This window comes from Pezoporus occidentalis, unplaced genomic scaffold (genome assembly GCF_034315485.1).
Source record: "Pezoporus occidentalis ecotype Australia unplaced genomic scaffold, CSIRO_AGI_Poc_V1 ctg118, whole genome shotgun sequence".
Lineage (NCBI taxonomy): Eukaryota > Metazoa > Chordata > Aves > Psittaciformes > Psittacidae > Pezoporus > Pezoporus occidentalis.
The window spans coordinates 3625884-3651804 of NW_026912972.1; the positions used below are offsets into that span (position 1 = coordinate 3625884).

Sequence of the window (25921 nt, forward strand, 5' to 3'; positions counted from 1 at the left end):
GTGACAGCTGCTAAAGGGAAAAGGCTCTCATTTTATTGAATGCTTTAAAGGCTCGTGAATTGCCGTGTGTGATTAACAAAATACCCTCCTTCTCTGCTCCTGGTAATATGTGCAAAGTTACACTAAACTCTCCTTTCCAGTGACCTAGAACCTCCCCTGCCATCACAGCTTAAACACCTTCTTAACCATCAGACCATGTCTCACCAACCAGCCCGGGCCTTCAAAACGCCTGCTCCCACACAAAGCATATATCCACAGAAAAGCAGATTCCACAGAAACCCAGCCTACACCGATGGTTTCTGTCAGGACCAGAGTTTCACAGAGACAAGTAAGCCCCTTCTTCCTTTACAGAAACAAGACGATGCACAGGCAGAAGACCTTTCATGTATCTAGATTCATTGGGGATGATTCACCTCAAATTACAAAAGACGGTAACAGCAACAACTGACAATACAAGGAGTCAGCAAACAAAGAACGGAGATTATGTGGCTTCAGTTAGCAAACGTTTTGTTTCCTGGAATCCCACAGTTTCACGGCACAGTAAAAAAAATTACATGCTTACAAGCTGCAGCCCAGGCCTATGGGACCTATAAATTGAATATCATGTAATTGAGTATCACGTACCACAGAAAAGCTGCAGTAGGGATGTTCTGCGGAGCACTCACAGAGGAGAATTCTTTCTGGTGCTACAGCTGTTTATTGCATGACCTTAGGCACATCTTTAACTACTCTGTGCTCTAGTTACTACCAGATCTTACAATGAGTTTAGTATCATCGCAACAGCATAAATGAGGATTAATTACCACTTTGCAAATCCTGGGAAAGGCTGGGCAGGGGAAAAGCTGCTATAAAGTGCAAATGGTTGGTATTTATGAATTGCCCAAGAAGGAAGAAGAACAGACGGACTTCCCAGTTTCAGGCCAACAGCCAGCAAAAGGACCTTGTAAATCACTCTTCATCAGCATGCACCCTACCTGCAACATTAACTTCTGCCAGAACATGGGTAAAAAAAAAAAAAAAAATCACAGCTGAACAAGGCTGTATAAAATATTCACTGCTTGAAAGAAGAAAGGTGGGGAGAAGACACACACTAGCAGGGACAAAAGTACTTTGTACTTTGCATCAATTTTGTTACGTATCACTGTACCCATGATCATAGGGGTTGTCACTGAAAGCAAGAGGGGTCTTGCCTTTGACTTAGAACTTGGTAATGAAGTATTTCATTACACTGAAAGGTAGTGAAGGGCACATCTAGTATCTTGTCAAAGTTAACGTGTCAGTAGCTGAATCAGGAGCAGAAAGCCAGGAAAACATCCCTACCTCCTGCTTTTAAGGGACAACTTTCTAAAAGCAAAAAAAGACGACTAACTCTGTGCTGCACATTGCTGCCACAACTGAGGAGAAAGATCCAAGTGCAACCAGGGGAAAAGTGGAAAACACCTCAAGCTCAGCTGTTTCTTCTTTCCTCCCAGTACCAGAAAATTAAAAGTCACTTCTTACAATACACTGCCCAGGCGCGGTCCCCATTATCTCTGCTTAATTCCATATGTCTGAGAAGGAAAACAACTCTAAGCCGGTTAGACTTGCTAAATGAGATTTGTTTACAGCCCCACCCCCAGGTGCAGTGTCATGCACCAAAGATTCAGCATTCCTTGGGAAGATGCTACTCATCCAGACACTGTCAATAATGGTCAGCAAAACACAATCGTCTCACAACTCCTACATAATATTCCCCTCTTGAGCAAAACCCCATTCAGCACCTCCTAATCTCCGAGGAGCTCCCAATCCATATCCAAAGCAAGAGATGAGGAGGGATGGTACAAGGAGGATCTCTTCTATAATACTTCTGACCAGCACATAACCCTGGCACCTCTGCCAGCTTCCAGTATCTTTAAGGCCCAGCCCACAGTGTTTACTCCCTGAGAGACTCCAGACTCATCCTAGTATCTCAGGTCATGATAAAAAGGAAACAGACTTGTTGCTAGCAAGATAATATGGCTCTGAAACATCAATCAGACACATATTTACTTTTCTGCTACAGTTATAGACTCATAGAATGGTTTGGGTTGAAAAGGACCTTAAGATCATCCAGTTCCAACCCCCTGCTACGGCCAGGGACACCTCACACTAGACCAGGTCTCCCAGGGCTCTGTCCAAACTGGCCTTGAACACTACCAGGGATGGAGCATTCACCACTTCTTTCTGCTTTAGAAACCTGAGGATTTTCACAGCCACAACCCTGACTCATGAAGCCTGTGGTGAACACCCAGGTCACACGTAGGAAAAGACTACTAATAATTAAGTACCAGGCCTACTGTTTGACTCAGGGAAAACACAATTAGCACTGCTACATCTTGGCATTTTGCCTTGTGCATACTTGCTGGGTAAAAAAAAATCAGGAGTTGGTTTTAAAGAACACATCTATACTGAACAATCTACCTACCCCTTGCCTGTAACTACAGCAGCATTTGCTAATGCTATCAGCTTTAACGTGAAGTTGCTGCTCCTGCAAGGGGTCACACCAGCAGATCTGGTTAGCAAAGTCCTTCACTAACAGCTTAGCAGTAACATGCAATAGGAAGAGAAAGCTCTCCAGCATTTCCCATCTTTCAGCCTACTCCAGCTCCGCAAGAGAAGCACATGTTATGAAGACAGCTGTTTATCCTAAATACCCATTGGCACAGCTGGACACATCCAGATCTTCTAACACCCTAGGTATGTTTCATTTCAGAAGACAGAGTTGGTTTGGCTAGAAGGTGAAGCTGTTTGAAACTGAAGGCAGGAGATGCATTGGGTAACAGTGAGCCTGAACTAACACTACCATTCAAACAGAAGGAAGGAACAAGTGCAGCAGATTAAGGTCAGTGAATCTCAGAATAAGGCAAGACAGATTCCAAGCAACTCTGCACAGGCCAGCAGGGATTGCACAGGTCAGCAGGGATCCATGGGAGGCCAAGAGAGTGCAGGGAAGCTCCATGGGGATGGAATAAAGATACGGAGGTAAACTAATCTGTGGCAAGAGTAAGCTAGGACATAAGTAACTACAGTGCTGACCAAAAGAGACAGAGAGGTCTAAAGAGTATTAAGCAGACTCATGTAGGTAAATCAGATGAAACAGATTAAAGTACAGTTCTTTTATTAACTACAATGTCTTTTAAATGCAAAACAATGTCCACAAAACACCAACCAACCACACATCAATGGATGAACCCACTGACACTGCAAGCTCACGGAAGAGGAGGGAAGCCCTAAAACACTGCCCAAGGGCAAGCACAGGGCCGTGGTAAAAAGGAAGATGGTGACCACACAGGCAACCAGAGACCTGTCAGTGTAACTCAGACTGCTGAAATAAATTAGTAATTAATTATTAATACCCCAAAAATGGTTAGAGGATCAAAATCAGCAAATTTGCTCCTGTAAAGAACCAACACAAACTGCTCTAACCTAGTTTGCTGTTACAGTAAAGCACATTTAGTGGAAAAACAGCAACCCATATGTGCTCTGCTCTTCAGGGGGCTGAGTGAGTTCTTGGAGGGGTCAGTCTGAGGCTCACTTCTTTGCAATACATTATGTGACATTATGAAGAGAGCACTGAGACGAGTTCACAAGCATTTCATGAGGTCCAAAATCATCCAGGAACCAATGCTATGACCCTCAATGATGTAAAGTGCTGTGGTAGTGCTGCAGCAGAGGCAGAAAAAGTAAATGTTTCAGCACATAGCTTCTTGCACCAACATCTTAGCTGAGGCCCAACAGGCTGAGCCCAGGTACATCAGTTTGCACTGGAGGAGTTGGTGTGCAAGCCCACATCACTCTGCTATGGTGACTCCTAAGTGGAGGCAAGTCACACCCCACAGGAAAGCAAAGTGAACTGGATATTCTGCTTCCACAATCAGATTTTCCAGAGCTCTTTTATCATCGCTGTCAACCTAGTACTGTTAACTGTTGTCTGCACACAGACGTGCCTTAACACAGGAGATAAACCTCTGAAGTATAAAACCAGCAGTTGTTCAACATGTCTGAAAGACTTGCAAAAGAGATTTAGGCTAATCTAAGTAAATTAGGAACTTACTGAAGCTGTACACCACCTTTTCTGGACAGTCAAAAGGAACCAAGTAAACAGGACAGGGTTATCCTGGGGTTCCTGCCTCTTCAACCAAGGTCTGCATCACATCTCCTGCAATTCCTTCCAGTCTTGGACATCTACCTTTCTTTGATATGTCCACTGCCGATGAGAGACAGTCCAAGAGTTTTGGTTGTTTGCCTGCCTACATGTGATGAAACTGAGCAGCAGGAGCTGTGCATGTACTATGAAGGCCTCATCCTTGACAATACACAAGTGAAGCAAGGTTCACACACAAAGCCTACTGCTGCAGCCCTCCCACAGGCATCCCTATGAAATAAGAACAAATTCATCTTCTGTTTCTTTAAAAAGCCAGGAATTTCAAACCCTGCTTTCTCTCTAATTGGAGAGAGACTGCTGCTCAGCTGCTATGGTACCTTTGTTAGCCCCTCTTGCTATGTCAATTGAAATTTATAGTGTAATGAGTTCTAAAAACCCCAGAATATTTTAGACTGTTTATATATGAAAAGTGATCTATGGCTCAGAGCTGAAGAGGGAGTAATAGAACAGATCTGTGAGGCATGTTCCCTGCTGTGCAAAAAAGCAGCAGATAACACACTGGATATCACTAATGGAAGCTGAGAGCCCAGCTTCCCAGGAGTTCTATGGACCACATACCCTTTCAAGTTGAATCTCCCCGTTTCAGGGACGGGAATTCACACCAAAAGTACATTGTCTGCTGTCAGGACTTCTGCAGCAAAAGGACTTCAAAGCTTCTGTTTGGTTCTCTGGCTGATCCCGTTATCCTTTTGCCATTTTTCAATGTTTAAACACATTTTCGAAGAAGCAACTCAACACCCTGCAAGGGTGCCAACAGTGCAAGAAAATAAGTAACAACAAAAGAATTCCTTTAGAGAGCAATCAGTGTGGCTCTAGCACTGCTCCTATTCCAGGAAATTCATTATCTGCTCATGACAAGGCACTTCTGCCAGTATGAACCTGTAAATTCTGAATTGCTTTCTATTCTCATTCATAGGCAATGTCTTCCTTGTAGCAATTCTGATTTCCAGGAAGTTTACCCAAGTTCTTTGGAGTTGCAAGTGAAACTAAACCAAACCACATCTTTTTATTACCTGCTTAGACAACTTTCAATTTATTAGCACCAACAATGTAAAAGATGTTGGAAGATTTCCATGAGGAAAGAATTGCCTCAAACTTCTTTATTCTTCAATGAGATTCCATACTCAACAGCCTGAGTCCTAAGAAGGGCAGACCAGCACAGTTCTACCAAAATGCCAGGGAACACCACTGATTCGTAGTAGTTAAGGATTCATCTTGGATATGTGCCTTGGGTAACGACAATGTGAGCTGTTTCTTTCTCTGCAGTGATGAAAAGATGCTTGAAAAGTATCTTCGCTTGCTTCTGCTGCCTGAGAACCTACATGTTCCCACTCTCTCCCTAAAACACATCCTTGAGCACTTCTCATCTTACTCTCTCCTGAGCCCACAAAGTCAATCAGAGCTTCACCACTGCCCACTGCCTGCAAACCACATTACCAGACTCAGCCCTGCCAATCATAGCTTTGCAAGAGGAAGCATTGAATGAACAGCCTCCCTCTGTCTTACAGGCTCCTACTATTTTTATGTCCAAATACCTCTCAGTCTACAGTTGGGGGAGGGGGACAGCAACCAAATGATGCTCATTTCTGAAAATCAAGTTCAATTTAAGGTATTCACATCAGAAATCAGTGAGAGCCCTTCTGGAGTTTTAAAGTGTCACAGCATGAAGGATTAATTTGGGGAAGCATACTTTTTCATTAGATAACAGATCAATTCAGTTTGTTCTGACCTTAAAGATCTGAAACACTCAGATGGGCTATTTTGGTAAATAAGAATCCAGGATAAGATGACTCTGCCATTCTAGACTAAAAATAATTTTTTAAAAAAAGTAAGAAATTAAAGAATTCACTTTTCTGAGCAGTTTAAACTCCAGTTTCCTGATGGACAGGTTTCAATTCTAAAATCACAGTGGCTTTCCACAAGACCTGCTCCTCACTCTTCCAGAAATTAAAGCTACTCCAGGGACGAAGCACAGGAGATATCTGTAGGACAGCTCTCCCTGACACCACAACTCAAAGGCACATAATAAACCAAGGACCAGGGATGAGGAAAGGAGTGTGCAGGTATGAGGATGTCTGCCTCAGAGTCAAAGCAGGGTGTCCTACACAGCTGTTTCATTCCCAGTCTGGTGTCATACATGCACCTCTATGCCCAGACAGCTCACACAGGGTCAGAGCAGAAGGTGGGTGACTCCACCTGAGCAGCTTCCACTGGACACTTACAAGTAGGGTTAGAATCACAGAATGGTTTGGGTTAGAAAGACTCTCAAGGGTCATCTAATTCCAGCCCCCTGCAATGGGCCTTACACTAGACCATGTTCACCTAAGCCTGGCCTTCAACACTGCCAGGGACGGAGCATTTAAGACTTATCTGGGCACCCTGCGTCAGCACCTCAGCACCTTCACAGTAAAAAACTTCTTCCTTATATCTAACCTGAACTTTCCCTTTTTCAGTTTGAACCCGTCATCCCAGTCCTTGATGAAGAGTCCCTCTCCAGCATCCTTGCAGCCCCCTTCAGATACTGGAAGGCTGCTCTGAGGTCTCCACGCAGCCTTCTCTTCTCCAGGCTGAACAGCCCCAATGTTCTCAGCCTGTCTCCATACAGGAGGTGCTCCAGCCCCTGATCATCCTCATGGCCTCCTCTGGACTTGCTCCAACAGCTCCATGTCCTTCTTATACTGGGGACACCAGAACTGCACACAGTGCTGCAGGTGGGGTCTCACTGGGACTTTACGTACTTGGACTTTTAAAGTTTGTTCACTTCTACAATGTGAATGCACCTCCATTTCACTGCAGGGTTCTGAACTATAAACTCCTAAACATATGACACAGTCAAGATAATGTCAGAATGACTGGTCCAGTATTTTCAGAACAGTAAGAAATAAAAAGAATGAAGGCTTGCACTAAAAATACGAGAGAAAACCCCAAAACACTGAGTGACTCTTCCCAAATGGACCAACATCCATACCATGCACTTAAGGAGGCAGGAGTAATAATATGATCTCATAATTAAAGACTGCTTTATAACACGTATGCAGAAGGCTGCCACAAAGCCTGCACAAACACCCTTTATTCCAGTATTTCCTGAAATGAGCCATTTGGCTCGCTGATGTTAAAAGGTTCCTTTAACAGCCTTTCCCAGTCTGTGATACATCATCTAGATGTAACTGAGGTCAAGTGCATTAAGAATCTGAGTAACATTTTGTGCTGCAACATGACAAAAGGGGCACTGTCTGAGCTACAAGGGCTGACTAGCACTCAATCTATTTCTACAGTTATACTAGAAACATGTCTGGAAGTGCACACAACTTGGAATTCATTAAAGCAACCTTTAAAATAAGCTTTTTGTTATTATTATGAATAAAAAAATACAAATACTAGGGGTTTGGTGGCCTCCTAGTCTCTGCATGAATGACAGTGGCAGCACATTAACAACACTATGCATTCTAAAAGTTAACTGAGGAAGAAAAGGGCATATAGCAGGGCTTTCTGAGCACCTCACCCAGAGAGCACAGTCACAAGTAACAGTGGCAAACGCATTCAAATATGGCAGCTTAGAAATTCCATTTTTTACATGTTTATTAACTTTCAATTAGTGGGCACAAGCATCATTCTAGTCGGAAATAATCCGTCCTTGGGAAGTAACATTATCTCTATTTCAGCCAAGGAAGAATGCAATTTTTTCCTTTATTAAAAGGCCTGACACTGAGTAACATAATTAATGAGCAGCTTTGAACGTGATCTTTTAAAGCCCTCTATTCAGGATCAGAACACTGTTTGTAATTATAGGTGCTGAGCAAAGAGTTTGTCTTGGTACACTTCAGACAGCTACATATATAATTCATCTCCAGCTTTTTGCATGGTAGAGATTTTCAGATGCTCAGGGGCTTTTCAGTGGGCTCTGATTTAAGAGGGGGCTGGTCACTCAAAGCAGACACCCAGTAAGGTGCTCCGGCAGACCTATGGTGACCACTGTGGCAACTATTCCAATGAGCAAAAGATGAGACTGGGCTCTGACGCAGCAAGCCATGGTTCTTGAAAGGAGTCCTGAATCATGCAAGCAGCCCTACTAACCTCAGTTGGTCCTACCACAAAGCCATTTGTAAAACCAAGACATACCCAGCACAGGGCCCAAGGGACCCCATGCAACCTTTCCACTGGCACATTTTTGTTCTGGATGTTTTATTCCAAGAGATACAAGGAAAACACTTGGGAGCAAGCAAGTACAGCTGCAGCATTAAATAAATTAGAATACACTTGTCAAATCTCTAGACCATGTGTTGATTTGAGATAGAGCTGTCTGACAGGGCATGCAATGTTAACCTAACCACACAGGCAGAGGCCACTTAGAGTAATTACATTCAGGACCCACATCAAGGAGAACAAAGGCTTTATGTTCCTATCCTTAATATTTCAGTGCACAAGTATGGATGTGCCTGTGTGTGCAATTTTTAATTGCACTAACTTCTTATTGTCTTTAAAGGAGAGCCAGGAAAGGAAAGCACATGGAAAAGGAAAGGCTGCCATGACACAAACGTCTGAAGAGCAAAGAATGACTACTTCCACTTTGTAAGGCAAAATCAAGAGCACACCTGATTTGAGCCTCCATGTCATGTCAATTTATACCTGCAACACATGCAAGCCATGGATCCACTTTTAAAGAGGTTTGTCTTGTTGCTGGGGGTTTTCTTAATCCTGTATCGCACTAAATCTGACCCTGAGTCCTTCTGCAGGAGCTGAAGTGCACACTATGTCAGGATAATGCCTTGTGCTGGCTGCCAAAGCCTGAATCACGCTAATCAGCCGTTTGCTGTTGCATGCTGATGTTGACACTTCAAGGAATCACCAAATATTCAGTTCAACTCATTAATCCTTTAATGCTGCTTCCCATCCATCACAGAGCTCACTGTAATTGCAGGCTTCAAAAAGCACCAATCACATCATTAACAGAGCAATGCAGAGGACAGCACAAGAAGAAAAGGACTTCAGAAGCCACATCACTTCTATGCAAAGCCTGTACTAATGGCTGCAACCTCCTCATATGCATCAATGCCAAACCATAGGCAGAATTACCTGTATGTGATCCACAGAGGTATAGTAAGATCATGAGCTGCAAGAGCACACTGCAAGCAAAAATGATTTCCTAAGTGCAATACCAGTCCCTAAATTCAGGTACAGGCACTTTAAATGACAAAAGTTGAGTTCAGGAACTCCACTGCTGACCACTTGGTCACTGGACACATGAGCCAAAGACCCAGTTCTGCTGCTTCATCTCTGGTGAGACTCTGCCTCCAATAAGCCCACTGAACCCTGCTGAACAAACCCTGGACCTTATGGGAGTTGCAGGAAACTTGACTTAATGACTGCAGTCTCACTGCACCCTTCCACACTTGTAGCTGTACAGCGCCCTTCCGCGCTTGTAGCTACAGAGCACTCTTCCACTATATAGCAGTTTTTCTCTGTTATATACAATTCTTTATACAAGAATCTGTTGTCTCTTACTGGTAAGACAGATCATCCAATTTCAGTTTCTCGCTGCACCATACTGGCTTTATGTTTTAGGCATTCTCTCCTGTCCACCCCTCCCAATTTGCTGTACAGCATTTTGTGATCTCTCAGTAATGCAGTCAAATCACTTCCTACACTCATCCTTCTATCACTCTTCTTAAATAACATTAGTGAGACATGTACCAGCTTTGGGTAGCTGGATACCTTTCACCAAGACAAATAGAGGCAGACTCTGCCTAGTACACTCAGGCAAGAACCTTTAGGGTGAAAATTTATTTGAAAAAAAAAAATTATATCTATAAAAGTGTGTACTTTTCTGTCCAGGTTTTGGGATTTTTCCCATCTTCTCTCCCTCATTGTTAAGAATGTGATCTTACATGCCCTTGAGAGGCAAACCTTTTTTTTTTTGCTAAAGCCCTGCGGATAACACTGCATAGCCATAATGACCTCAGATAGGACTCTTCTGCAATTGACCATGGAAGAAAGAGCATTCAGTAGAGCAAATTACCAGCAAACAGCACTCAAGTCAAATGCAATCATGGTTACATACATGGGTACATTGAGTTGATGATGTCTTTAAGGCTAGAACCTACTTTGTGCTGCCCCCAGCTGAAAGGCAAATATGCCAGCAGTAATGGTAATTGAACCAAAGAACTGGATAATTCTGCCCTACGGACAGAACATTTGGTAAAGGTTGACTTGAAAGCCAGAACAACCCCAGCAATAGAAAGCTTCGGCACCTGCTTTTACCTGCAGGTCACTCAAGCATTAGGAATAGATCTTGTTCAGGAGAGCTGACACAGGCAGGCACAGCAGAGGAAGCCATCACCACAGCATGGCAGGACCAAGTGCTACAGCAGTACCGCAGGCAAGCACAGCTATTAAGCACACATTCAGCACACAACGCTTGGTCCTGTGCTCACAGCCTGTGTGTTTTCTGTCGCTCACATTTGCTCAGCAAGTCCTAACCCCAAGACAAGGCACAGAACCAAAGCACAAACCCCCAATGGAGGCTATAAATCAAACATTAAATAAATGAGGCAAGCAAAGGGAACACACCTCACCACCCTCATCATGGAACACTGTTTGCATTTTTCCTTGTCTTGAAGGATAGGAAAGGGGTAAATGTAGAATCAGTGGTTGCTGAGGGGTTTATTCATTTCCACATGCTTTATCTTCACAGGAAAATCATTCTAATCATCTTACCCAGTGTTAACTCTGACGATATGCACTGTCAGCTTTGCTTTCACCATTCCTACCTGGCCAGGATAGCAGTTCTGATTCCTATCCAGCGTCTAAAATATTAACCTGTACATTCTAACCCTATCTGTCTCTGAATCATCTGTATTATTCAGTAATCTGCTACAAGAAGGATTTCCTTAGAGAAGATACGCTAAACATGGTATAGATGGAATCCATTTCAGCAAAGGAGTTATTATTTTCTCAGATTAGAAAATAAGTTCATAAAATTCCTCTTGCTTTCCAAGACAATGGATATGTTGCCCTGATTCTTTAGACTTCTTAGCTTTATGGTATAAAGTTTTAGAAACATGGTAGCACCTAAGACCACAGAACGCAAATTCCTGATCCCCTTTCAATAAAAGCACACGTTAAAGTATTCAGTTCCTTTTGAAGAGGGTAACAGGACCCACAGTACTAGCTATACCCAAACTAAGATCTAGTACTGGGGATTCTAAACCATATTCTTTGACCACTCTTCATTCATCAAGCCAAATCTAAGAGATTTCTGCAATCAAGAAAGAAAAAGCTACATCTTGCTGCACAGAGCTTGCGTGGATACTTTGCCACTGATCTGGCAAAAGCCAGAGGGGAAAAGAAAACCAAGGATCTCGGTAATTCCTATGTCACTGTTATGCTGTAACCAAGAAGTCTCATTAAGTTGTCAACAATATTACTTATCTATTGCTCTTCGGACGTGCTGCACTTCTGCCCATTAAAAACTTTCAAGCAAGCAGAAGATGATGATTTTGGGGGTTTCTTAAAGCTACTTTTCTAGAGATAAAAAAAGTCCCCATGGGAATACCACTTTTCCAATGATGTCCTGGCTGCAGATTGCAACAGGTAAAATCTTGGGAAATTTTATTACCTGGATAAAACCAGCAAAAAATCTTTCCAGTTTGACTCAAGTCTCTTTAATATTCAGGATTGCTCGCTTTGCTTTGACTACCAATAAAGGAATCATAGAATGGTTTGGGTTGAGAAAGGACTTTAAGCTCTTCCAGTTCTGACCCACTGCAATGGGCAGGGATGCCTCACATTAAACCATGTCACCCAAGGCTCTGTCCAGCCTGGCCTTGGGCACCACCAGGGATGGAGCATTCACAACTTCCTTGGGCACCACCAGGGATGGAGCATTCACAACTTCCTTGGGCAACCCATTCCAGAGCCCCACCAGCCTCACAGTAAAGAATTTCTTCCTTGTATCTGATGCGAACTTCCCCTGTTCCAGTTTAAACCCATCACCCCTTGTCCTATCACTGCAGTTCCTGATGAAGAGTCCCTCTCCAACACGCTCATAGGCCCCCTCCAGACACTGGAAGCTGCTCTGAGGTCTCCATACAGGTTCCCTTCTCCAGGCTGAACAGCCCCAACTTCCTCAGCCTGTCTTCATACAGGAGTTGCTCCAGTCCCCTGATCATCCTCGTGGCCTCCTCTGGTCTTGTTCCAACAGCTACATGCCCTTCTTACGTTGAGGACATCAGAACAGCACACAGTGTTCCACGTGGGGTGTCACAAGAAAAGAGTAAAGGGGCAGAATCCCCTCCTTCAACCTGCTGCTCATGCTTTATTTGTTCAGTTTCTGGGACCGGGATTTTCCGAATTCTAACTGATTGCAAACAATGTGCAAGTATAGTTTAGGTGAAAGACAGACAAATTTGCAAAGATAAACAATAAATAACTTCCCTTAACCTTTGCTGGTGAAAATTTGCCATCCTTTTCAACCCACCAAGCCATAAAATCCATTACAGCAACAATGGTGTATTGGATGTTTTCATTAAGATCATTATTAGTAATTACAAGATCCTGTCGCTACTGAAAGAAGAATTTAGTTTAGTAGATAAATTTGAAAATGCTGGGTTTGAAACTTGTTTATCAGACACAAATGTTTGGGATTCTTTTCTAAATTAGCTCTTATGATAACATGACAAATGGTGAAAACATTCTCAATCATTTTTAGTGTTGCGTACATCAGATGTAGCAAAGAATGCTCTCTGAAGGCTCTCCTTCAGCCTGCTTTTTGCATACAGAAGTCAAACATATAATTTTGGGGATCTTTGTGTTCTATTTTATATGCTGTTCCTTTCGATTATTCCTTAGATCTCAAGTTTTCCCAGTGGAAATCCCTCAATTTCTTTATCAAACTGATCCAAGTTTTACAAAGAGATTCTACATTCAGACCATTAAAGGAGTTTCCTCTGTACACAGCAACCTTCTGGGGAAAATGTGCTTTATTCACTCCTTCTGCTCTTCTCACTTTGCTGTTGGTGCTCCTTAATTCACCACAAACAGATGCTTGATGTCTTGCCCTCTACTCCAAATAAACATTTTGAAACTAGAAAAGACATCAGTACTTTGGTGTTGGGTTTTTTTCCTATGAAGATATGCAGTATATTATACAGTAGCAAATCTCAAGAAAAAGGTCTCCATGCAGTACAATGGCTATTGGCTTCACACCTCCATTAATATCCTCACTTCAGGGTCTTGGACTACATCAGGGATCTCTGCATCATACAGCATGCATGCCACTTCACTAGCTACATGTGATCACCTAAGTGTAGTTTGTACACAAAAAAAGGACTAAACCTGGCTTTCCAGAGTCCACATGCAACCAAGTGTCCTGTTTCTTAAAGCAGAATTCCTTAGCTTTTGCTCTTTTTCAGAACTTCAGTGTAGCAGAAATGCTGTTAAAGCACACAGACTGTTAAATAGCACTTGTCCTCATTCAACTTCATTTGCCTGAATCCTGAATCCAGTTTTACAGCTGATTTTAAATGCCTGTCATCCAGCGGGCAACATCTGTTGCACATCGCTAAGACCTGCTCCAGCTGCACAAGAAGGGAGTCTGTTCCTGCTGCTCCAGCTGGGTTGGTTTGCAGTTAGAATGTGGTCTTAACCAACACACAACCACGTAGCGTGTGCACAAGTAAAACTAGTGTCAGTGCAAAGCAAAGCCAAGCAAAGAACTTCTTAGTGCAAATGTGACTCCTCATCTAGCTCTCACTGCCAGAAAAACAGCTAGAGGGGGATTAAAGCACAGATGTCTCATTGCCTTCCTCTCCCCACCCTTTACATCTATCAGGCTAGCCTGACTTACACAAAATAAATACTCCTTGTTTGCCAGGATATACTACCTGGTCATGTCAAGAGCTTCAGAAAAGTCTGTGATTCCAAGATTGTGGAAAAGAGCTAAATGCAGCATTTGGAGGGGAAAAATCCTCTCCCTTTTAAATGCAGATATAAGACAAACTGATTTAAACTAATATAAACTTAATCACACCCTGTAATAGTTAAAACATTTTGAGCATCCTCTTTGGGTATCCAGGGCTGTCTGGCATATTTAGGTTAATTCATGTTATTTATTACTCTGATGTCTCTTTTCAAGAGTGCCCAGCCATGTGCTATACTTCTCAGCCTGTAGGAGTCAAAGGATTCAGGGCAGTTCAACAGGATGGGACTACAGAACCAATGCTGTGGGGAAGTGGGGACTGGAGTAGGGAAAGAGTATGGCACAAGACCAAGAAACTTAACAATTCCTAAAGGAAAAGGTGAAATATCTTGACACAGGAGGGAAACAACTCCTGCATGTCCTCTGATAAGAAATTATTTCAGCAGCAACCACAGGTATTAACTTGAGAGAATGCCTGGGTCTGGTACAGTGTGGTGAGCAGCTGGTACAACATCATACCTCATTACCCACCAACACTAATGTAAGCACCTCACACCTGGTTCTCAGTCATTCTGGAGCTCAGTTCGCAGCTGTGCTATTGAACAGGAGCTGCTGTAACCCACATATGAAGTACCATTAGCCAAAGATGCATATTTTCAGCCCCTCTGAATGCAAGACCCTTAAGGAACAGCTCTAACCAGCTCAGGGAAGAAAACTACCTTCTACAGCCCTTCAAATGCAGCTATTCCCCTTCTTAGAACCACAGACTGGTTTGGGCTGGAAGGGACCTTAAAGCTCATCCAGTTCCAACCCCTGCCACGGGCAGGGACACCTTCCACTAGAGCAGGGTGCTCCAAGCCCCTGTGTCCAACCTGGCCTTGAACACTGCCAGGGATGGGGCAGCCACAGCTTCTCTGGGCACCCTGTGCCAGCGCCTCAGCACCCTCACATGCAGTTTGGGGACCACAAGGCAAACATTTCCCTGGTGTGTGGGGATAGGCAGGGATGGCACTCAGCAGGTCAGACTCTTACACATTTCCCACACACCCCACCTCCCCACTCTCTCCCAAATAACTGTGGGTGAATCAGTGCCCAGCACCCCTCCATCTTTGCCCCACTTTGATATCAGTTGTCCAGAACAGCAATGCACATCTTGCCACCAGTCTTTATGCTGCCTAGCCTAGGCAGACTTCCCTGCAGCAGGTAGATGCTGCTACAGCACAGTTTTATAGCATCAATGAAATTGGGACTTAAGTCTTCATGTAGCTTACAAGAGTTGCTTAAGCATTTCTCAGCCTTGCTGCAACTCACCAGGCTCCACTTCTCTACTGGCTGAGTAAAAGAAGGGAAAGCTCTGCTTTAGGAGCTAAACAACATCTCCAAGCCCAGCAAGAAAAATAATAAATAGCTACCCTGGGACATATTAGCACATACTCTAAATACTGATAAAGGTTGGGTTTTGCTGCCCTCAGTGACCTTCTGTCCTAAATTAGCTGCTGAAATCAAACTGATTTTCTCCTCTGTTCCTTTAGTTTTCCGGCAGTTCCAACCCTCCCATTCCCATAGCCTTGTTTATCTCCTCCTCATGGCTTCTCATCTAGACAAATATTTTGGTTTTGGTTCTTCTTAATTGTGTACGCAGTTTTCATTACAACCAGAAGGCCCTTCAGAAGGATGAATAGTGATTTCTGTACTCATTTGATGGACACACTGTTTTCTACTCTATTTAGGAAGGGAAAGCAAGTCTTGATTAACAATCAACTGTTGTTCAGCTTCTCTCCCAGGAATTTTATTACTGGCTCATCTACAGCAACATTTATGCCCTCAAGCCCAATTCAGAATTAGCTTCATGGATTACAGCTCCAAGTTCAGAGTATCAGAGGCCCACAGGAAATGACTTATCTTCTTGGACAATAAATCCTGGGATGCACATCTGGCACAGTCTTGTCGGTCAAGAACGTCAAAATCTATACTGAGTGGAACTCATTGGTCATTATATACAGAAACCTGACCCATAGTAAAAAGGCAGTCAAAAAAAGCTACTCTATTTGAACTGAAATCAATAATTAATAGCAGGAAAATAGCAGCAAATCAGGAAGAGCAATACAGAAAATGAAAAATTATTTGATGCAAATGCAATTCATTTAGTATCATGACACTTAAAAATGATGTTGCATTTCCCATTCACAGAAGGCCATTTTTACTGCCTGCAGTACATCTATTTCTTTATCTTACTATAATTAGTAGCAGCAGAAATAAACTTATCCTGTTAAGGAAAGGTCAACGATATGCAACAACTTACCAAGTGTGAAAATAAAATCCTATTTTCTTTATACCAAATGTGTCATGGAGCCACAGATGGAATCAGGACCTCACTTGAGTCATGTGCTGCATCATAAGTACTCTAAGGACTTCTGTTCGGAAGAGTTTCTCATTTAAGGACACCAAACACAGCCCCACGGGGAGCAGCACAGCTCCTGCAGCACCTGCCTAAGCAGGGAGGACAGGGAGAGGTGAAGGCAGAGATCCTGGTACTCAAGCATCCTCCAGCTCCACCTCCACACACCACTACTACTGCCTGGGGCAATACCCAAATACTACAAGTTTGGGAAACACTAACACATACATTTTTAATATTAACCCCAGCAATGTTAGAAGGGTAAGAAAGAGACCACATAGGAGAATTAATAAACATCTCTACCCAGACACAGTTGTTTTGATCACTTTCTTGCTGGTTTGGGTTTGCTTCTTCAACATTTATTTTCGTGTGCAACCCATCTATTCAAATACAACTGCAAAGGATAGATCAATCTTTTTTGCGTAGTAATACTACTGGGACAGCAAAAACAAACATTTTACTTCCAAAGAATGTACTAATACTGAGAAAAGTCCTGGCTGATTTCCAGTAGCTTAAGCAAACAGACCCTTAGTAATTAAACAATACACTGCCTACAGGTAATGTTGCTTGTGAGAAGCCCTTTAAAGCAAAGTTTAGGTCTCCTACTCCAGCTCCCCTTCTCATTCACCAAGACAGATGGGAAACAAATGTTTCTAGAGGATTATCATTGCTTCTCTGTCCTGGGGAAGTATCACAGTGTGATTTGTTCAGGAAATACACCCTGGCAGATCTTCTAAAACCCCATTTTGCAATGCACATGAAGCTTGCTTTCAATTTGGGCCTCATGGTGTCTGCTTTGATACGAGTCTCCAAGGTTCACACCAGTGGGGCTGAACCCCACTGAGAGCCCCTGTGAATAGGGTGATTCTACCTACAATGTTTGCTAGTTTCAAGTCTTCTTCAGAAGACATAAATCAACTCAAGGACATGGACAGCTGTAGCTTTATGGTGCCTGATAACAGCCTATAGACATGTCTCAAACTGCAGAAGCTAAAAGCACAGAACAGCATAGAGAAATGACGCAGACTTTAGAAAAAGATATTTTGTAGTCTAAGCATTCCCATAGCAGATTGCCAAGGAAGTACTGAGACAAACCAGAAGCCAGTCTCGCTCTCCTCTGTTTTTCTCCCAGGCTCATGCGCTTTTCATATCCCACCTTACAAAAGTCAGCTTTAACCAAGCAGAAGAGATTTAATCTTGGCACAAGCTACAACAACACCCAGCAGCTTGATCTTGGTAAAAACATTTGTCACCCACGGACTGGCCAGAGGAGGATAAAGTAACCTGTGATCAGTGGACACGCTCTGCTGCTGAGAGAGAATAGCTTCTGTGCAGAAACAGCTATTTTGGTCATGAATCACACACAGACACTATGGTTGTCCAGAAGCCGAGTGTCAGTTCCCATTTAAGAGGTCCTTATACAGAACAAAACAGGTTGGAAGGGCCTCTGGAGGTCTCTAGTCCAAACGCCTCTCCCAAGAAGGTGACCAAGATCTCATCCAGTTCAGCTTCAAAATCCCTCTGGGACTGAAGAGTCTACAACCCCTCACAGTCTCTGTTCCAGCACTTGACCAACATTCCTGTATCTACCTGCCGTTTCCCTTGTAACTTGCATGCTTTGCCCTGGCCCTTTCATTATGCACTTCCAAGAACAGTTTGGCAATAACCTACCTACCCACAGGGTAGCTAAAGGCAGCAGTGAGATTCCCCCAGAGTGTCCCTTCTTCCAGATGGGACAAAAACATTTCTGTCTCTCTTCATACCTCTTTGTCCCCTTATCACCCTAGTGGCCCTCCATTGTACTCATTCCAGTGTTGGAACTGGCGATTCCACTGTTTCCTGTCTTGAAATCCCACCTGCACTCACCCTGATGCAGTGTATTACATCCCAACAAAAGCATGTATTTTACAGGTACAAGCTCCAGTTCAGAGCTAAATCTTACTGGCAAACAGCACAGTTAACTCCCAATGACACATTATATCACTGTTCTGGAAGTTCCTGCAGCCGCAATGGGATATGTGGAGGTCAGGTCTATGCACGCTGCCTGCTGGGACAGAGGTACTTCTCACACAGAAGACAGCAACGGTTTGAGATCCCAGCAGAGGGACTGTCTACCAAGAAGAGAACATAAAGCTTCCCTAAGTGACTCAGAAAGCTGAGCACGAGTGAAAGGTTCTTCACCAGGTTGTGAAAACAAACTTCAGTCTCTGTGCAGCAAGAACATCTGAATGGCTGGACAGGTTGGTCTAGTGCCGCATGATCCATTCAGCTAAACAAAACTCTGCAAGAGGAACTCATCCCACATGTTTCTGACCCCCACTTTCAGTGACTGCAACCCTCTAAAGCATGAAGTAGGGTGTTCAGCAGCCACAGCATCGTTAAGAAACTGTCGGCATCATTCAGTCAGACATTCCATCCCATCCAGCTGTGAGACACCACTGGTTCATTCCCAGCAAGTCCAAGGCCTTCAAAGTGTCCTGTTCTACAGGTGAACATATCTCTCAACAATTACAGATTAGACCAATCCAATTTGTTTTCAACTCATCCATACCAGTCTTCCAAGTCTTTCAACCTTCCTTCCCAAACTGCCATAGAACTGAAGGGGGACTATCTATTAGCTGAGGTGTCAGTCTGCAGATGCTGCCCGCAGTTCCATAGGCTAAAATGCAAACCCCTGCTCTAAATAGAGAGCTGGACTTCAATTGCAAGAAAGTTTTCAAAACAGAAATTAAATGCAAAACTGGCCTTCCTATATTGCCTGTGAAAGAAAACACATCAGTAGCTCTCCCAGTCATTGCTCCCTAGGCACCATTAACGCAAGCTGTCAACCCAGCCACTCGCATGAATTCATTGTACCAAGCTAAGTTAGCAGAGTTACCACTGCACAGTGACTCAGCTCAAACTGGGAGATGGAGCCTACAGACACAGGTAGCTTAGCCAGGAATGGACATCAGTGGCTGTAGCATTAACCTCTGCCACAAGCACAGGTGCTCTAAGAAGAGAACAAGCAAGAATTTCTTATTCCAGAGGGTACCATGACATTGCCTGTCGGCACTGCTCTTCCCCAGGCCTCACACTGCTGCTCCATCCACCCAACCTCCATGCAAACAGCCTGGCTGGAATTCCTTGATGGTGCAATCCAGCTGCTCACAAACAAAAATCCAGGTCACAAGATCCATTATCCATGCAGCTGGCCCGTTCAGTGCCAGCACCAGCAAAGAGGCCAAGGACTGAGTGGTTGCACACCTCAAATGGAAGAGGATGCCTCACCTTCCTGTGATTTAGTCAGTCATTGATGGAAAACTATTAGTGCACAAATTCATTGCATGTTATTTCTCTATCTCTGGAACTGGATAAATAATGAAAATAATGAGTCACAAATAGCTTATTGCAAAAACAGCAAAACAAACACTCAAAGCTCGTATTTACAGAGGATTGTTTCAGCAGCTCCACCTCAAAAGGCCAGGGTGGAGTTGCCAGGTCTGCTTCTGCACAGGAGGACAGCATCTCAAATACTGCACTCACGTTGCAGGTTTGCTATTCCTGTTTCTGGAATGCTTCCAGGACACTTCCATCCAGCTTCCAGAACAGTGCAAAAATTCATTTCCAAAACAGAAACACATAAATTAACTCTTGATATTAAAGAATGTTTGTTTTTCTTTCATTAAGCCATGCACTCTATACCAGACACTATTGCTCATTTACCAAACAAACCACTTGAAGAGAGAATCACTGTAAAGCAGGCTGGAATGAGTTCCTGGAGATCATGGGAGTTTTGTGCAAGGCATCAGTTCTGCTGGAGGTACAAGGGCAATGGAAAGCTGTGCCAGGAGCCTCAGCTTCACAGAGCAAAGTGCTCCTTTTCAGAGGACCCCAGTGGAACCAGAATGGCTCTACAGCAGGCACAGGATCTGCATCCAACAAAACGGCATCCACATGGAACTGTCATAGCATGACTAAGAAGCCAGCTCCCACTGAAAGCCAGTGGCATGCAGGGACACAACCTTAAATGTCTTTAGAGGAGCACAGAGGAACATGCTGGGATTTACCACCCAGGCACTTCACCTCCCAGCACTTCCAGTAAAAGCTGGGATCTGTAGACAGCAGGATTGTTTGCAACTACAGGAAGGTTGAGCGCTCTTTAAAACAAACCCAGCTGGAAATCACCAGTGCATTTTATAAAGCTCAATCCAAACCAGTAAGATTTCAAGTGGCAACAGCAAAACTGCATTTTTCCTTTTGGGGTGGCTGTTCTCCACACAGAGACACAGCCCCACATGACAAGCTGCTAGGAACTGTTTTAATCTGATATAATCTAAATAGAACAGTATTTTTTTTTTATGATGCCATTAAAGCAATCCCCTCAGGAGAACTCATCAGGAGCCAACTTCCAATGCCAAATATTTTATTTTACTTGCTAAATGATTATCCTGTAATCCCTGTAGATAGTGGAAGTCCTTATGATGGAAACCCAGCCTTAACTACAGAAAAATGATACTCTGATATCTGAGCACACTCAGTTCATTTCTTCGGTTGATATCAGATGTTAACGTAGTTACAATTCCCCATTTCCTAAAGCTTCTTTGTCAGAAGAATGTTTTTCCCCAAGAACAAAACACTCCTGTGATGGGTGGGCTTCAGGTAACCACCTGATCCAGGAGACAAGCCAGGGCTTTTCTATTTTTAGACACCAAATTAACTTCTATTAAACAGAACTCCCTTCTTTCTGAGCAGCAAAACCGATTGCTATAGAATGCTTACTCTCATGGTGATGGAAGAGAGAATAAAAGAGTAATTGCAAGCTGATTTGCATTGTGCTCACATTATCTAATGCACTGAAATTTAAGGAGCACTAGGAAAAGTAAACTGAGCGACAAGTTCACATCTTCAGTCCCTCTCTATATCAATAACAACTAGGTATGACCACTAAAGCTTTTATCCTCATTCCATCTCATGAGTTGAAATAGTGGCACACTTCTGAGTAGAAATGCTGTCCTTGCACTCAAGACCAAAAGGCCCTGATCTCCTTTGGTCTTGCACTGCATGGAAAGAATTAGGCCACCAACATCAATGGCATGCCCATCAACATAGCCTCCAAGACTTACCCTCAAGTCCTCTGGGACAACTGGGAGCCAGCAGTAGAGACAGGAAATGCCAAGCACACACAGCTCCATGATGTCACCCACCCAGACACTGAGCTTCTCAGAAGGGAAACATTTTACTTCACATTACATGCAAGGGAACACATTACACATGCAGCCACAAGCACCCAGGATCTGCATGTGATTTAATGGCACTGTGTACAACCAAATTCAGGATTGGTGTGCACCCTGATCCTCACTGCAGCTCACTCCTTAGATCCTTTCGAAAACGCCAGACTTCAAGGTTTGGCCCCAAGGTCCATACCTGCAAGCTTGTAAATGACAACAGATCAAGTACAGAAGAAACAAACATTTGCATTCATTTTCTCCGAGGACCTTTTTCAGTCTGTCAGGAAAGATCCTATTCTATGTTCTACAATCCAAACTACACAAACCGTAGAGACCGTGGAGCTGTAGACACATCACTTCATTGCAAAACAGCAGAAATGCTTGTTTTGGAAGAGAAGTAGCATTAACCAAAATATGTGTTGCAGCATTAACTACAGCGGGAAGAAAGAAGAACACACTGAAAACTGGGAGCAAACCACATTACTTACAAGGTATGGTGTCAGCTCAGTTATTCTGACCCACGCGCATTTCTGTGTCATGTTATGTCATCATTTGCCAAGACTTTTGGGAAAGAACCTGAAGCTAATCTTTTTCCTTTCCTCCATACTGAAAGCTGAGGGGGTTTGGTCCTATCTGCCCCTGACAGAGGTTCAATGTAAAGTCCTCGCATAAAGTACATCACAGAGAGCAGACAAAGAAACACATCAAAGGAGCTTGCTCCTCTGAGCAGGATCTGGGAGTCCCAGCTGCACCTCAGTTCCAATTAGCAGCTTCAGGAACTTTTCTCACAAGAGAGTGGCTTCTGAAAACTAAATACTCGCTCTGATGGAGTAAATGGTGAGGAGTTAATTTGTAATTCCACAATCCCCAAGGGACTCCAACACCAATCTCGCCAGTAATTTAATAGTTTACATTGTAAGACCTATAGCCTACAATAAAGATACCAGCACAAATCTTGAGTACATTATTCACCCAAGCCACACTGATTCAAAGGCTCTACTAGGCCAATTAAAGCAAACAAGATTTAGCAGTCTGCTACCTGCCCCAATGATTAGTAGAGCAAGCTGTTTTCCCTGCTGGGATCAACAGCTCCACAGCTAACAGCTTCCACCTGCAAGCACATTCAGGTTAGCTATGCAAAATGAGGCAAACCCAAATGCGGTCCTCCATTCACCTTCCCAAGGTCTTCAGAGAAAATGAATGCTTTCCTGAAGACACTACACAATTCCCTACTCCCACAAACAGCAATATGCAACACAGAATCATAGAATGGTTTGGGTTGGAAATGACCATAAGATCATCCTTAAGAACTTCCCTTATTTTAGTTTGAACCCATCACCCCTTATCCTATCACTACAGACCCTGATGAAGAGCCTCTCTCCACATAAGGTGGGCCTTTCAGATTCACACATCCAAACCACTCTTAGCTATGCTAAACACTGCGTCCTCTGCTCCATGTGGGAGAGTTTTTAATTTGTCTTATTCCCACATCCCCCTTCTTCATTTGCCAGAAACCGAGCTGATCATCATTATTTCCAGTAATATTGCTCCAGCCCTGCAGCATCTTAGAGCTCTGAATCAGCAAAGCACCTTTTTATGTAGAGTGCACTTGATAACAAGATTAATAAGACCTAGAGAGAATCTTTAAAGAGCCATCTTGTACCGGCGTAGCAAGAACACAGGATCTTAACAATGGATAAAAGCAGCTCTGGTCAAACAGCGTTAGGAGTCCAGGAAATTCTCAGCCTCTTCTACTACGAATCAATCTAACTGAATAGCCTGTCAGAGCCTTTGTTTCCACCGTGAACTGCCAAACACTCAAAAAGTGACCGTCCAAGCTCTTTTAAGGAACAAACAATGACCTGAACACCATTTCCACAAGTGTTGTAATTCATTTCCTATACAGAGAACATCAGAATGAAAAGCATCTTCTTGAGATTTAGCTACATAAATAAAACACTCTATTGGGCTGGTCAATATATTGTTGTAAAGTATACGATTTGCGTAAACTGGCGACAAGCATCCCTCCCATGCTGCACACCATAAAAGGTGTAAATATAAGCGTGAAAATCAATTTCTCTCCAAGCACTAAGAGAAATGAAGCTTTATCAAGGATGAGTTTAGCTCAACAATCCTCCCTCTGTAAGAGAGCAGTTTAAGCGCTAAAAACTTCTGAGGTTCCTTCCTAATGAAAATGATGGATATTCATGCTCAGTTTCAGGTTTTGCAACCTAAATATCATCAGATACAAGACAAAAAAATATTTAGTTGGCAGGTGAAAGGATGCAGCACCAATGCTTTGATGCAGAGCACCTGAACATTCAATTTCAGAGCAACTGTATGAGTAATTCTGCTGGAAGTTGTGAGGAGGTGATAAATGACAGAGTTCTCCAACTGGTTTTCTATGCATATGCTCCAGTTGATAAAATACAACTTATGTAACTAGGACAAGAGCATCGAGCAGTGAAGACAGCACAGGAAATGCCATTCCTGCCATTAGCCAAAACACTCATGTGGCATTTACGTTCTCAGAAGATCACTGGGGAAGGTTTGTTCCTTTTTTCTTCCTTGAGAATAGAAGCACAAGTGTTTATAAAAATCAAGAACACCTCCTTTCTTCTCCACCCACATGGAACTTGGCAGTGTGTCCAGTATTTTGTGATGTCAGCTTTGAAAAACCTGCATTACATTGCTTCAGGGCCTCTGAGAAAACAAAAGCAATTGAACTGATTTAGGAGTTGCCCTTTTCTCCTCTTGTGTGCCTGGCTTCAAAGAGACACTTGTTGGTTCCCCTAATAAGTCTGGCCCAAATTCAGCTGCTGATTAGAGCTGGCCCATGGGATTCACATGGATGACACAAACTGATGGACATTTATGCATCTGGAGGTCTGTATGGTCACCTGGGCAGTGCACGGTGCTATCAGCAGTGCAGCTGGAAAGACCATTAGGGCTTTAAGAACTTACCCCAGAGGTAATGTTCTTGAGCTCAAAACCATGCAGGAAATGACAAAATCGCCCAGAGATCCCTGCAGAGCAGAGGAACTGTGAAGTGCTGTCTCACAGAAGGCAGCACTCTCCTCTCTGCCCATAATAGTAGTTCAGGAGGTAGGGCAAAGAAAGTGACTGCCATTTCCATAAGCATTCACTGACAATCATCGGTTCAACCTAACAGCCAAACACAAGCACCTACCTCAGGAGTAACACTGGAGTCCTGTACCAGAGAAGCAACAATGCAGACAAAACATTCAGTTCAAACATGCCTTTCCTCCCTGAATCCCCTGGCATCAACATGGTTCTCCCTGCATATTCAGGAGCATCCCTTGCCAAGTGCACTTGCCTTGGTGCACCATGACAACCGCCAAACCTGCAAAGGCAGATTGAAACCTGCCTTTTTGTTAATACACTTACAAGGGTCAAATTTATGCCTGCAGATTCTCTCCTGACATAGGCTGTTCTGAGCAAAGGATAAATTTTGCCTCAAAGGTCTGCAAGGTCTAAGGACAGTGCCTACGCAGGGTGTGCACTATTCAAAGGGCAGTAAAGGGAATAATCAAGCTGGTAAGTACATAATCATGCTTTAGGTACTAATCCTGCAACACAGCCTACAAGCACAGACTCCTCTTTATCCCTAATGCAGAGGCTGGGACCTCACATGCATGCATTGGTGCCACAGATACCTGTTTTTTGCTAGAGGACTAGGGCCTGGAAAAAACACCCAAAATCAGGTTTTGGCCCCATTTGGAAAATGTTAAACTCTGATACAATAACTAAAAATTAACTAATGGCCAACAAGTAATTCAGATTTCACTTATACCTAAACAGCAAATCCTGTTGGGCAGTGTTTTAACAGGTGACTTTCCATTGACACAAGATTTATAAAGCCCACTACCTCTTTTACTGGAACATAACTCTATCACACTCATAACAAGATCTCCAGAGATTACAGACTGGGCTAACAGTCATTGCACTATCAAGTCTGTAGAATACCATATAGAGAAAGAGTAAATAGAAACGTCAATTACCTTTGAAACAATGCAGTTAAGATTCTGACCCAGCACAAACCAATCTCTCTCTCCCTGATACTACAGTGAAGTAAAGAAGCATGAATGCCCAACTCTGTTATTTTTACATGTATTTGCCTGCTTATATTCATGGCCCAAGCAGGCAGGAAACCTCCCTCCTCCCCAAAAGTTACAATGCAGTAATTGCCAAGT

At 43.3% G+C, this 25921-nt stretch overlaps 1 protein-coding gene across 42 annotated transcripts in view; it reads right to left on the bottom strand.

Annotated features, from left to right (window-relative positions):
- Window positions 1-25921, bottom strand: part of MAP2 (microtubule associated protein 2) — a 226684-nt gene that overhangs the window by 183667 nt on the left and 17096 nt on the right. The window contains exon 1 of one of the 42 annotated variants that reach the window (XM_062602312.1): window positions 6321-6340. The exons of 40 other annotated variants lie outside the window; for them this stretch is intronic. The gene's annotated coding sequence lies outside the window, so the exon portion shown is untranslated. Of the gene's footprint in view, window positions 1-6320; window positions 6341-25921 lie in introns of those variants that run through there. One more of the 42 variants, XM_062602348.1, reaches the window with a different exon arrangement.